The sequence below is a fragment of the Pseudophryne corroboree genome, chromosome 3 (genome assembly GCF_028390025.1).
Source record: "Pseudophryne corroboree isolate aPseCor3 chromosome 3, aPseCor3.hap2, whole genome shotgun sequence".
NCBI classification, from domain to species: domain Eukaryota; kingdom Metazoa; phylum Chordata; class Amphibia; order Anura; family Myobatrachidae; genus Pseudophryne; species Pseudophryne corroboree.
The window spans coordinates 795,839,812-795,852,318 of record NC_086446.1 but is presented as its reverse complement, the minus strand read 5'-3'; the positions used below and the strand labels follow the sequence as shown (position 1 = coordinate 795,852,318).

General features: G+C 53.0%; 1 protein-coding gene across 3 annotated transcripts in view; it reads right to left on the bottom strand.

Moving 5' to 3' along the window:
• Nucleotides 1-12,507, bottom strand: part of LOC135056899 (uncharacterized) — a 77,190-nt gene that overhangs the window by 56,244 nt on the left and 8,439 nt on the right. The window contains exon 1 of one of the 3 annotated variants that reach the window (XM_063962653.1): nucleotides 2,119-2,259. The exons of 1 other annotated variant lie outside the window; for it this stretch is intronic. The gene's annotated coding sequence lies outside the window, so the exon portion shown is untranslated. Of the gene's footprint in view, nucleotides 1-1,650; nucleotides 1,813-2,118; nucleotides 2,260-12,507 lie in introns of those variants that run through there. One more of the 3 variants, XM_063962654.1, reaches the window with a different exon arrangement.

The window sequence follows — 12,507 nt, the reverse complement described above, 5'->3', positions numbered from 1 at the left end:
ATGGCAGTAGGAGAATGACAACTGGAGTCTGATTGGTTGATATAGAGGACACCATGGTGTGCTGTAAATGCACATCAGCAGACAAATGCGCTAGATCCAGCGCAATTTAACAACTTTATTAATCAGCAAGTATTATACAGTCGCAGTTATTGCAGAGAACAGTGATTATTTGCATACATGTGCCACTATCGCCGCCCGGCTGTACGGTGATGGTATTGCAGCGGCTCTTCATAAAAACCGATACGCCCACTTACGTGGCTTATTTTTTTCCATATATCAGCAGTATTACCGACCAGTAAAGTTCCAGCCAATCAGCTCCTAACTGTCATTTTTCAAACACAGCCTGTCACATGGCAGTTAGGCTAGTACTTTATCTCCGTCCACTTTATCTCTCTCCCCGGCTTAGAAAACAGACCCCAAAGTCGGCAAGTATGACACGTGGGGAATCCACATAACCTCGTACCGTCGACGTGACGCCCTCTGTGTGCTTTCTGTACTGTCAGGGTCATTATCTGCTGACATGAACTTTTTTCTTACCGACAGGACAAAATGTAGTTTGTATTTTACCCCCCCAGGTCACGGCTGTCAGTAAATTTACTGATGTTTGACAACTCTGAAGAGAAACTGAACAGACGTTTCACAACACAGCCACAGTAAACCTTCAGCACTTTTCAGTTAACCCCTGAAGTGCCAGAGTAGCCCAATTTATCTAGGCCCTGTTATCAGCGAGTGTCACTAAGCCGTAACTAGACTGACTCCTCCTTTCCGGAGCGTGTACACCCTGCACGCCTGTATGTTTACATGTGCGGCTGCAGACAGGGGGGCACTCTCCAGTGACAGAGTATCACCGGCTGCATTGGGTAGTGTACCAGGAATTAGCAATTGCAACCGTCCACGCGGTCTGCAAACCCCACGATCCACGCCTTTCACTGGTAAAAGTTGCGTTTGGCGCAGCATAGTTAGCAAAACAGTAACAATACAGATGCTTAGCATAAAACCAGTTGTGTTACATTTATTCCCGTCCTAGTCAGCACCTCCTATGCCTGTCATCCAAGTACAGCCCAGGGTGCATGAGAGTTCAGCACCGAGCATACCTGCCCATCTGACTGTCACAAGCCAGCTTCTGCTTTTCCCACTTCTTTTCAAACTGCAATGGCTTAGGCCAGGCCCGGGCAACCTGTGGCTCTCCGGCTGTTGTGAAACTACAAGTCTCAGCGGGCCCTCACAAAAATCAGCTGGTAAAGCATGCTGGGACTTGTAGTTTCACAACAGCTGGGGAGCCACAGGTTGGCCAGGCACAGGCCTAGGCTGTATTCAGTAACTGAAATTCTATTCATTTAATTTGGCCTGGAAAACATGTGGGAAAAGCAGCTGCAACCTGCAGAGTATCTCACACCGTGGCATGAATTGGAAATAATCTGCAGTTGCTCCAGACCATAAACCAGACATGTCTAGGACATGAATCATAGCGATTGTGACTGTGAAGTGCCTGTGCTAGCAGAAAGCACCGTTTACATCACCCCCTAAATATCTAACGCACAATAAGCCTCTCGCAGCTGGATTAACGCCATCACCTGGGCGACGGTCAAAGTTACTAAACTTTTCCCCACCGGATAACTTTCTGCTGTACTCTGGATCTCTCCCACTTACTGCTGCCTGGTCTCCAGGAAGGTGTTAATCAGCATGCAGGTGCTGGACTCCACCAGGTGTCAACAAGCAAATCCCATTAGCTCCACTTGTGTCTGGTGAAGCTGGAAGACCCCTCCCCAGCACCGGATCACCTCCCCACCGTGCGGTTAAACATTACACCAAAGTTATAGATCACCTAATGGTTGCATGGCTCCTGTTTGGACTTTATAAGTTGTTTGCGGGCGTTCCTCACCCCCTAGGGCTGTGCAGGGCCCACAAGTATGTCTGCTATTAGGAAACATCAAAGCCTGTTTTGCAAACCATTGCTGGCCACTGAAGTAGCAGCGGGCAGACGGTTGTCACTGGCCAGGCAATTTAAAGAGTTTAAAGGTTACTTTGGCTGCTGTGTACAGGAACAAAGCCAGCGAGGGAGGGAGGGAAGCAGAGAGAAAGGTGAATACAAATAGGTAGAGAACTTGTTTTTGTTACCTGCAGAGAATTAGGAGGAGGGTGGGATGAGAAGCGCCTCACATTCTTCTATCCCTGATGGAGGGCCACGGTGCGGAGGTGGGATGTGACAGCTGCCCCGCTGTCCCACCACAATGAAGGTATTTCCTGTAATGGAGCAGGCCAGGTGAGACACCCACCGACGTCAGGGACAGCACAGAGAGACATGTGGGGGAGGGAAGGCAGGCGAGACACACCTACCAGGCTGAGACGCCAACCCAGTAGACAGGCAAGGACAGGCAGAGATACAGTAGTGTGACAGAAGAGAGCGCTCGGTAGGAGGGAGGCACGGGCTGGACGTGCAACCTACCTGAGGACAGGGGGACGCCGCAGGGCCCTAAGTGGTGTCAAAGAGCCGCAAAACCTAAACAGCAGAGGGGAAAGGGTTAATTTAGCAGTCTGCTCCTGCCTGCTTCCAATACACCCTATAACGAAAATAAAAAGATATAGGGGGTCATTCCGAGTTGTTCGCTCGTTGCCGATTTTCGCAACGGAGCGATTAAGGCGAAAATGCGCATGCGCATGGTACGCAGCGCGCATGCACTAAGTAATTTAGCACAAAACTTAGTAGATTTACTCACGTCAGAACAAAGAATTTTCATCGTTGTAGTGATCGGAGTGTGATTGACAGGAAGTGGGTGTTTCTAGGCGGAAACTGAGCGTTTTCTGGGAGTGTGCGGAAAAACGCAGGCGTGCCAGGATAAAACGCGGGAGTGTCTGGAGAAACGGGGGAGTGGCTGGCCGAACGCTGGGTGTGTTTGTGACGTCAAACCAGGAACGAAACGGGCTGAGCTGATCGCAGTGTAGGAGTAGGTCTGGAGCTACTCAGAAACTGCAAGGAATTATAATCACAATTCTGCTAATCTTTCGTTCGCAATTCTGCTATGCGAAAATACACTCCCAGAGGGCGGCGGCCTAGCGTGTGCAATGCTGCTAAAAGCAACTAGCGAGTGAACAACTCGGAATGAGGGCCCTATATAGAGAGAGAGAGAGACATATTTATTAAACTGTATTTAGTGGATAAAAAAGCCCAAAACAGCCACTTTCGGGGGTATCCACAAATATTAAGGTCCCCCTAAATGTGCCATGGAGGGACCGTGCCAGTTCTATCTCAATCTCTGCCGCTGTCCCTCCATTTCCAGGCAGCTGCAGCCCCCATAGGTGTCAGAGTTACCAGTCTCTGGATGGTGTTATCCTATAGTAGCCTATGGGCTATAATATGCACAAATTACCAGGAGAGGGTTCTGCAGGAGCCCTCCACAGCAATGGCCGTGTGGTCAGGAGTAGGGGTCCTGATAGAGGAGTAAAATGATTTTATTAGTGATATTTACACACTGCTTGGGAAGAGCTCCTGTCACTGCCCGTCCCTGCAGGTGTAGGTATATTAGTGCATTCGGGTAAATGAGCGGCGATAAGAAATGACAATTATCAGGTATAAATTCCAACAATTGATAAATACAGCACAGGGAGAGAATGTAAATTCCAATGATACATTATCTTCTGTTATTGTGCCCTAGATCAGGCATGTCCAACCTGCGGCCCTCCAGCTGTTGTGAAACTACATATCCCAGCATGCCCTGACACAGTTTTGCTGTTAGAGAATGCTAAAACTGTGTCAGGGCATGCTGGGATGTGTAGTTTCTCAACAGCTGGAGGGCCGCAGGTTGGACAGGCCTGCCCTAGATCATGGGTCTTCAACCTGCGGCCCTCCAGTTGCTGTGGAACTACACTCCCCAGCATGCCTTGCCTCAGTTTTAGCATACCTTAATAGCAAAACTATGGCAGGGCATGCTGGGATGTGCAGTTTCACAGCAGCTGGAGGGCCACAGGTTGAAGACCCATGCCCTAGACTCACTGTCAGCTGTCAGGGGCACCATCCTGGTTCTCATCCCGTACTATGGGGGTAATTCAGATCTGATCGCTGATGTGCGTTTTCGCACAGCGGGCAATCAGATCCGAACTGCGCATGCGTATGCACCACACTACACCAGCGCATTGCACGGCTGCAACTGGGATCACCGGTCAGCGACGGGTTTATGCGAAGGATCCATTCGCACGGGCGTTCGCAAGAAGATTGACAGGAATAGGGCGTTTTTGGAAAAACGCAGGCGTGTCCAAGCGTTTGCAGGGAGGGTTCCTGACGTCAAATCTGTCCCTGAACAGGCTGATGTGATCGTAGCGGCTGAGTAAGTCCTGGGCTGCGCAGAGACTGCTCAAAATCTGTTTGTACAGCTCAGCTACACATGCGATCGCAAACTTGCACAGCTAAAATACACTCCTCCTGTAGGCGGCGACTATCTGATCGCAGGGCTGCAAAAATCGCTGCCTAGCGATCAGATCTGAATTACCCCCTATACCTGTGTCCAGTGCCAGCGACACTGGCTGGCAGCGGTAAGAATGCGTCACAGCTGTAGGTGCGCAGTTCAGCTCCCCAGCGACACTGGCCGGCAGCGGTAAGAGTGCGTCATAGCTGTAGGTGCGCAGTTCAGCTCCTCAGCGACACTGGCCGGCAGCAGTAAGAGAGCGTCACAGCTGTAGGTGCGCAGTTCAGCTCCCCAGCGACACTGGCCGGCAGCGGTAAGAGTGCGTCACAGTTGTAGGTGCGCAGTTCAGCTCCTCAGCGACACTGGCCAGCAGCGGTAAGAGTGCGTCACAGTTGTAGGTGCGCAGTTCAGCTCCCCAGCGACACTGGCCGGCAGTGGTAAGAGTGCGTCACAGCTGTAGGTGCGCAGTTCAGCTCCTCAGTGACACTGGCTGGCAGTGGTAAGAGTGCGTCACAGCTGTAGGTGCGCAGTTCAGCTCCTCAGCGACACTGGCCGGCAGTGGTAAGAGAGAGTCACAGCTGTAGGTGCGCAGTTCAGCTCCTCAGTGTCACTGGCCGGCTGCGGTAAGAGTGCGTCACAGCTGTAGATGCGCAGTTCAGCTCCTCAGTGTCACTGGCCGGCAGCGGTAAGAGTGCGTCACAGCTGTAGGTGCGCAGTTCAGCTCCTCAGTGTCACTGGCCGGCAGCGGTAAGAGTGCGTCACAGCTGTAGGTGCGCAGTTCAGCTTCCCAGCGACACTGGCCAGCAGCGGTAAGAGAGCGTCACAGTTGTATGTGCGCAGTTCAGCTCCCCAGCGACACTGGCCGGCAGCGCTAAGAGTGCGTCACAGTTGTAAGTGCGCAGTTCAGAGCCGGCAGCGGTAAAAGTGCGTCACAGCTGTAGGTGCGCAGTTCAGCTCCCCAGCGACACTGGCCGGCAGCGGTAAGAGAGCGTCACAGTTGTAGGTGCGCAGTTCAGCTCCTCAGCGACACTGGCCGGCAGCGGTAAGAGTGCGTCACAGTTGTAGGTGCGCAGTTCAGCTCCTCAGTGACACTGGCCGGCAGCGGTAAGAGTGCGTCACAGTTGTAGGTGCGCAGTTCAGCTCCTCAGCGACACTGGCCGGCAGCGGTAAGAGTGCGTCACAGTTGTAGCTTCGCAGTTCAGCTCCTCAGCGACACTGGCCGGCAGTGGTAAGAGTGCGTCACAGTTGTATGTGCGCAGTTACAGCTCCTCAGCGACACTGGCCGGCAGCGGTAAGAGTGCGTCACAGTTGTATGTGCGCAGTTACAGCTCCTCAGCGACACTGGCCGGCAGCGGTAAGAATGCGTCACAGCTATAGGTGCGCAGTTCAGCTCCTCAACGACACTGGCCGGCAGCGGTAAGAGAGCGTCACAGCTGTCGGTGCGCAGTTCAGCTCCTCAGCGACACTGGCCGGCAGCGGTAAGAGTGCGTCACAGCTGTAGGTGCGCAGTTCAGCTCCTTAGCGACACTGGCCAGCAGCAGTAAGAGTGCGTCACAGCTGTAGGTGCGCAGTTCAGCTCCTTAGCGACACTGGCCGTCAGCGGTAAGAGTACGTCACAGTTGTAGTTGCGCAGTTCAGCTCCTTAGCGACACTGGCTGGCAGCGGTAAGAGTGCATCACACCTGTAGGTGCGCAGTTCAGCTCCCCAGCGACACTGGCTGGCAGCGGTAAGAGTGCGTCACAGTTGTAGGTGCGCAGTTCAGCTCCTTAGCGACATTGACCGTCAGCGGTAAGAGTACGTCACAGTTGTAGTTGCGCAGTTCAGCTCCTTAGCGACACTGGCCGGCAGCAGGAAGAGTGCGTCACAGCTGTAGGTGCGCAGTTCAGCTCCTCAGCGACACTGGCCGGCAGCGGTAAGAGTGCGTCACAGCTGTAGGTGCGCAGTTCAGCTCCTTAGCGACACTGGCCGTCAGCGGTAAGAGTACGTCACAGTTGTAGTTGCGCAGTTCAGCTCCTTAGCGACACTGGCTGGCAGCGGTAAGAGTGCGTCACAGCTGTAGGTGCGCAGTTCAGCTCCCCAGCGACACTGGCTGGCAGCGGTAAGAGTGCGTCACAGTTGTAGGTGCGCAGTTCAGCTCCCCAGCGACACTGGCCGGCAGCGGTAAGAGAGCGTCACAGTTGTAGGTGCGCAGTTCAGCTCCTCAGCGACACTGGCCGGCAGCGGTAAGAGTGCGTCACAGTTGTAGGTGCGTAGTTCAGCTCCTCAGCGACACTGGCCGGCAGCGGTAAGAGTGCGTCACAGCTGTAGGTGCGCAGTTCAGCTCCCCAGCGACACTGGCCGGCAGCAGTAAGAGTGCGTCACAGTTGTAGCTTCGCAGTTCAGCTCCTCAGCGACACTGGCCGGCAGTGGTAAGAGTGCGTCACAGCTGTAGGTGTGCAGTTCAGCTCCTCAGCGACACTGGCCGGCAGCGGTAAGAGTGCGTCACAGTTATAAATGCGCAGTTCAGCTTCCCAGCGACACTGGCCGGCAGCGGTAAGAATGCATCACAACTATAGGTGCGCAGTTCAGCTCCTCAACGACACTGGCTGGCAGCGGTAAGAGAGCGTCACAGCTGTAGGTGCGCAGATCAGCTCCTCAGCGACACTGACCGGCAGCAGTAACACTGCGTCTCAGTTGTAGGTGCGCAGTTCAGCTCCCCAGCGACACTAGCGGGCAGCGGTAACAGTGCGTCACAGTTTAGGTGCGCAGTTCAGCTCTTCAGCGACATTGGCCGGCAGCGGTAAGAGTGCGTCACAGTTGTAGGTGCGCAGTACAGCTCCCCAGCGTCACTGGCCGGCAGCGGTAGGAGTGCGTCACAGCTGTAGGTGCGCAGTTCAACTCCCCAGCGACACTGGCCTGCAGCGGTAAGAGTGCGTCACAGCTGTAGGTGCGCAGTTCAGCTCCCCAGTGACACTGGCCGGCAGCGGTAAGAGTGCGTCACAGCTGTAGGTGCGCAGTTCAGCTCCTCAGCGACACTGGCCGGCAGCGGTAAGAGTGCGTCACACTTGTAGGTGCGCAGTTCAGCTCCTCGGCGACACTGGCCGGCAGCGGTAAGAGTGCGTCACAGCTGTAGGTGCGCAGTTCAGCTCCTCAGCGACACTGGCCGGCAGCTGTAAGAGTGCGTCACAGTTGTAGGTGTGCAGTTCAGCTCCTCAGCGACACTGGCCGGCAGCGGTAAGAATGCTATAAGGCCAGTAAATTGCCCAGATGTGCAGCTTATCGGTTCCCGTCACATGTGTCCTCAGACGCCTTGAGTCTATGTTGCAGGTGCACGCCGCTACTGCGCAGACTGCATATTGGATCCTCCAGGGAGGCTGCACCTAGTCATGCACATGCATGTAAGATGTAAGTTTTCCACATAGCTCTGTGAGATCTGCGGTTACACTGCTGTTACCAACCGCTGTCCAGAGAACCCGCACCGCCACCCACATGCACTGTCCGGCCTGTGCGCTGTATGACTCCCCGCTCCGCTCGGTGGAGATTTTTAGATCTACACTAAGTTCCACAGTCAGTAGGTCGACCACTAATGGTAGACATGCATTAGGTCGACCAAGTCAAAAGGCTGATTTGTAAATGGTCGACACAAAAAAAGTAGACACCATTTGTGGGGGTGTTTTGTCACTTTTCTGCCACAAACAAACCCCATTAGTGTACTGTGTCCCCTTGCATGGCTCGCTTCGCTCACAGGGGGTTATTCAGAGATGACCGCAGACGGCCGCATACGCAGCCAGATCTGTGTTAATCTCCGCACACGCTGAGGGCCGCCCAGCACAGTGCAATGCTGCCCCCGCATGTGTCAGCCCCTTTCCTATACATCCGCAATGTAATTGCAAATGCATCGGATCTAAGGTTGACCCCCACTGCCAGGCAATCAGCAGCCATTTTTATTTCTGGGGCAGCTGTGTGTGACATCACACAGACGCCCCGAAAATGGTCCTGGCCCTCTCCCATTTTCCTGGCGCCGCATCTGCAACACCAAAACTTCGCCCCAGCAACGGTCTCATCAGTCAATGACACTGTGGGCGCATCCATCAGGAACGCGACCACAATGTGTATCGCTGCGCATGCGTAGTTTGCCACCACCAGCAAACTGCGCTGCGGGACTCTATTGCAGCCGTGTCTGAATACCCCCAACAATGCTTCGGGCAAGATGCCTCATTCCTCTCGGCACAGGTTACTATTCCCAGTCGTTGTCCATGTGGATGGTAAAGTATGAAAATGACGAATGTTAATGACACGGAATTGCAAAGCCGCTTCCTTGAAGCTGCGCAATTCCTTACAATCCTGAATCAGGCCCTCCGTGTATGAGGACACGTGTAACTGGAAGCCTGGACTCAGGGCAGTAATTGTCTCCGGCCTCAGTGATGTTCCTGGGGAATGTACGGGCTACAAAGTCTCCTGACACTTCCTCAGGCCAGACATGGCGGCTGCCGCAGTGTGGCGGAGATAACAATCTGTTACTCACGTCACGCGGGATTTTATGACCCTCTCAGTATAAACTGAAAGTGGACTGTGATTTACAGCAGGACTTTGCCCCAGAAGTCTATAACTGTCTGATATGCTGAGCGTATACTGTATACAAGTGAAAAGCTGCTGAAATAGGGATTTATTCAATATCTGTTTACTCTTCCCTCTGGATTACACGGGGGTAGACGGTCTCTCACGTGCAGCATAAAAAGTGCTGAAGGTGAGACACGGGAGGCTTCTGCAGGAGGCAAGGTGTGTATTTATGACCATGGGCGCTGTGCTGCAATGCCCCTGTGGATTGCAGCACCAAGCAGAGGGGGTGGGGCTACAACTGCGCAACTCGTTGAGATTGTATCATCATGGCCTCCTATCCTGCCCATTTCCCTAGGACGTGGCAGGTACTATGGGGGTAATTCTGAGTTGATCGCAGCAGGATTTTTGTTAGCAGTTGGGCAAAACCATGTGCACTGCAGGGGGCAGATGTAACATGTGCAGATAGAGTTAGATTTAGGTGGGTTATTTTGTTTCTGTGCAAGGTAAATACTGGCTGCTTTATTTTTACACTGCAATTTAGATTGCAGATTGAACACACCCCACCCAAATCTAACTCTCTCTGCACATGTTACATCTGCCCCTCCTGCAGTGCACATGGTTTTGCCCAAATGCTAACAAAAATCCTGCTGCGATCAACTCAGAATTACCCCCCATGGGCCTAATTCAGACTTGATCGGTGCTGTGCGTTTTCGCACAGCAGCGATCAGGTCTGAACTGCGCATGTGCAGGCGCCGCAGTGCACCGGCGCATGCCAGACATCCAACGGATGTCTTAGCCCTGCGATCGCCTCTCCCTGATTGACAGGCAGAGGCGGTCGCTGGGCGAGAGGGGGCAGGCTGGCGGCATTTAGGGGGCGCGGTCTGGGCAATTGTCTAGATCAGTGGAGACAACCTGTTACCCTTCATGGACCCTTTACACGGTGTGAGAAGTCTGACTGTGATGGCACAAGGTCCCTGACACATAGATCTGCTGGTTTTGGAAGGTACCAGTGAATGGCTGAACTTCAAGAAGGAAGGTCTCTCAGACAAGTCAAAAAGGTACAGGCATATACTGTGCTCAGTCTGCGGGGGGACGACCAGCACAGGGCTAGTCCAGCCCACATGTCAGTGCCGCCCCCCACCCCCACCCCTGCAGATATGCAAAAGCATCACACAGCGGCGATGCTTTTGCATTTCAGGAGTAACTCCCGGCCAGCGCAGCTACTGCGGCTGGCCGGGAGAACCTCTTCGCTGCCCGGGTCACAGAGGCTGCATGTGATGTCACGCAGCCGCCGTGGCCCGCCCCCACAACGGTCCAGCCATGCCTGTGTTGGCCGGACCGGGCCCCCCCCCCCAAACCCCCTCCCGCAAAGCAACCGCCTCTGCCTGTCAATCAGGCAGAGGCGATCGCTACGGTACAATGGCCTTCGGCCGTCCAGCATGCGCCGGCGAACTGTGGCACCGGCGCATGCGCAGATCTGACCCAATCGCTGCGCTGTGATAAACTGCAGCGAGCGATTGGGTGGGAATGACCCCCATGGTTACCAGTGAGAAATGTTATAATGACAGAGATGATTTTATCGCTGCTGCGCAGAAGCCCCTCTATGAGTACCCAGCCATACGCTGCCAGATTCATGCTACTAGCAAAGAAACGTGATTATTGGGGGTCATTCCGAGTTGTTCGCTCGCTAGCTGCTTTTAGCAGCTATGCAAACGCTAAGCCGCCGCCCTCTGGGAGTGTATCTTGGCTTAGCAGAAGTGTGACCGAAAGGATCGCAGAGCGGCTGTAATTTTGTGCAGGTTCTGAGTAGCTCCAGACCTACTCAGCGCTTGCGATCACTTCAGACTATTCAGTTCCTGTTTTGACATCATGAACACGCCCTGCTTTGGCCAACCACGCCTCCGTTTCCCTAGCCACGCCTGCGTTTTTATCTGGCACACCTGCGTTTTTTCAAACACTCCCTGAAAACGGTCAGTTGACACCCAGAAACGCCCACTTCCTGTCAATCACTCTGCGGCAGGCAGTGCGACTGAAAAGCTTCGTTAGACCTTGTGTGAAACTACATCGTTTGTTGTAATAGTACAACGCGCGTGTGCATTGCGGTGCATATGCATGCGCAGAAGTGCCATTTTTTTGCCTGATCGCTGAGCAGTGAATGAAAGCAGCTAGCGAACAACTCAGAATGACCCCCTTTGTCCATTAGCAAGTGAGCTCATCAGGGACAGGATAGTGTGTGGGACTTACAATGATGTCACTCATACACATTTATTAAGTGAGAAGAAATTGACACAGGACACTGCTTTACACATATGAATGCTGCATGGGCAGTCCAATAAAAGTACAATAGAGGTTAGAAGAGTCTGGTCTATGGGGGTCATTCCGAGTTGATCGCTCGCTACGTACTTTTTGCAGCGCTGCAATCAGATAGTCGCCGCCTATGAGGGAGTGTTTTTTCGCTTTGCAAGTGTGCGATCGCCTGTGCAGCCGAGCTCTGCAAAAACATTTTGTGCAGTTTCTGTGTAGGTCAGAACTTACTCAGCCGCTGCGATCACTTCAGCCTGTCCGGTCCCGGAATTGACGTCAGACACCCACCATGCAAACGCTTGGACACGCCTGCGTTTTTCCAAACACTCCCAGAAAACGGTCAGTTGACACCCACAAACGCCCTCTTCCTGTCAATCTTCTTGCGATTGGCTGTGTGAATGGATTCTTCGTTAAATCCATTCCTCAGCAACGATCCGCTTTATACCCGTACGACGCACCAGCGCATTGCAGTTCATGCGCAGTACTGACGTGATCGCTGCGCTGCAAAAAAATAAAGCAGCGTGCGATCAGGTCGGAATGACCCCCAATGTGACCTCCAGCAGCAAAATACACACTGTATGACTTATGGCTGTCGATATTCCCATGAACAAAGATCCTTTCAGTAACCGCTGCAATTTTTGTGGCAAACAAAATCATTTTGCACGTTCCCAGCCTAACGCTGGTGACAGACAACCTTACACTGCACAATCCAGCAGCCCACCGCACACAGCTCACATAGTAGAAGCTCCACCAGAAAACACCCCCCCCCCACCGGTCTCCACTGCAAGAAAAGGGTAAAATATATAGATTAGGAGACAAATACTCAAAACTGGTGCCAAGTGCAACGTTGTATCACATGATCTCCTCCAAACGTTGCATCACACGATCTCCTCCAAACGTCGTATCACATGATCTCCTCCAAACGTTGCATCACACGATCTCCTCCAAACGTTGCATCACACGATCGCCTCCAAACGTCGTATCACATGATCTGCTCCAGCGCACAAACCCCCAAAACATCTACTGACTGCTCTCACACTGTGACTCTTACACTTATGAATCCGGGTTATCATGGCATGGCCACGCTGCAATCCACCAATATCCCACTGCCGTCTCATATAGTGGACAGTAATGGCACACTGCTTCTTGGTTTGCCGGACAGGATAAAATTGGGGTTAATAACTGATGTCGTTTAGAAGGATGTTTCAAAGTTAAAAGACTTTGCTGATCTGATTAATTGTAATACCTCTGGGAAACTCCCAGT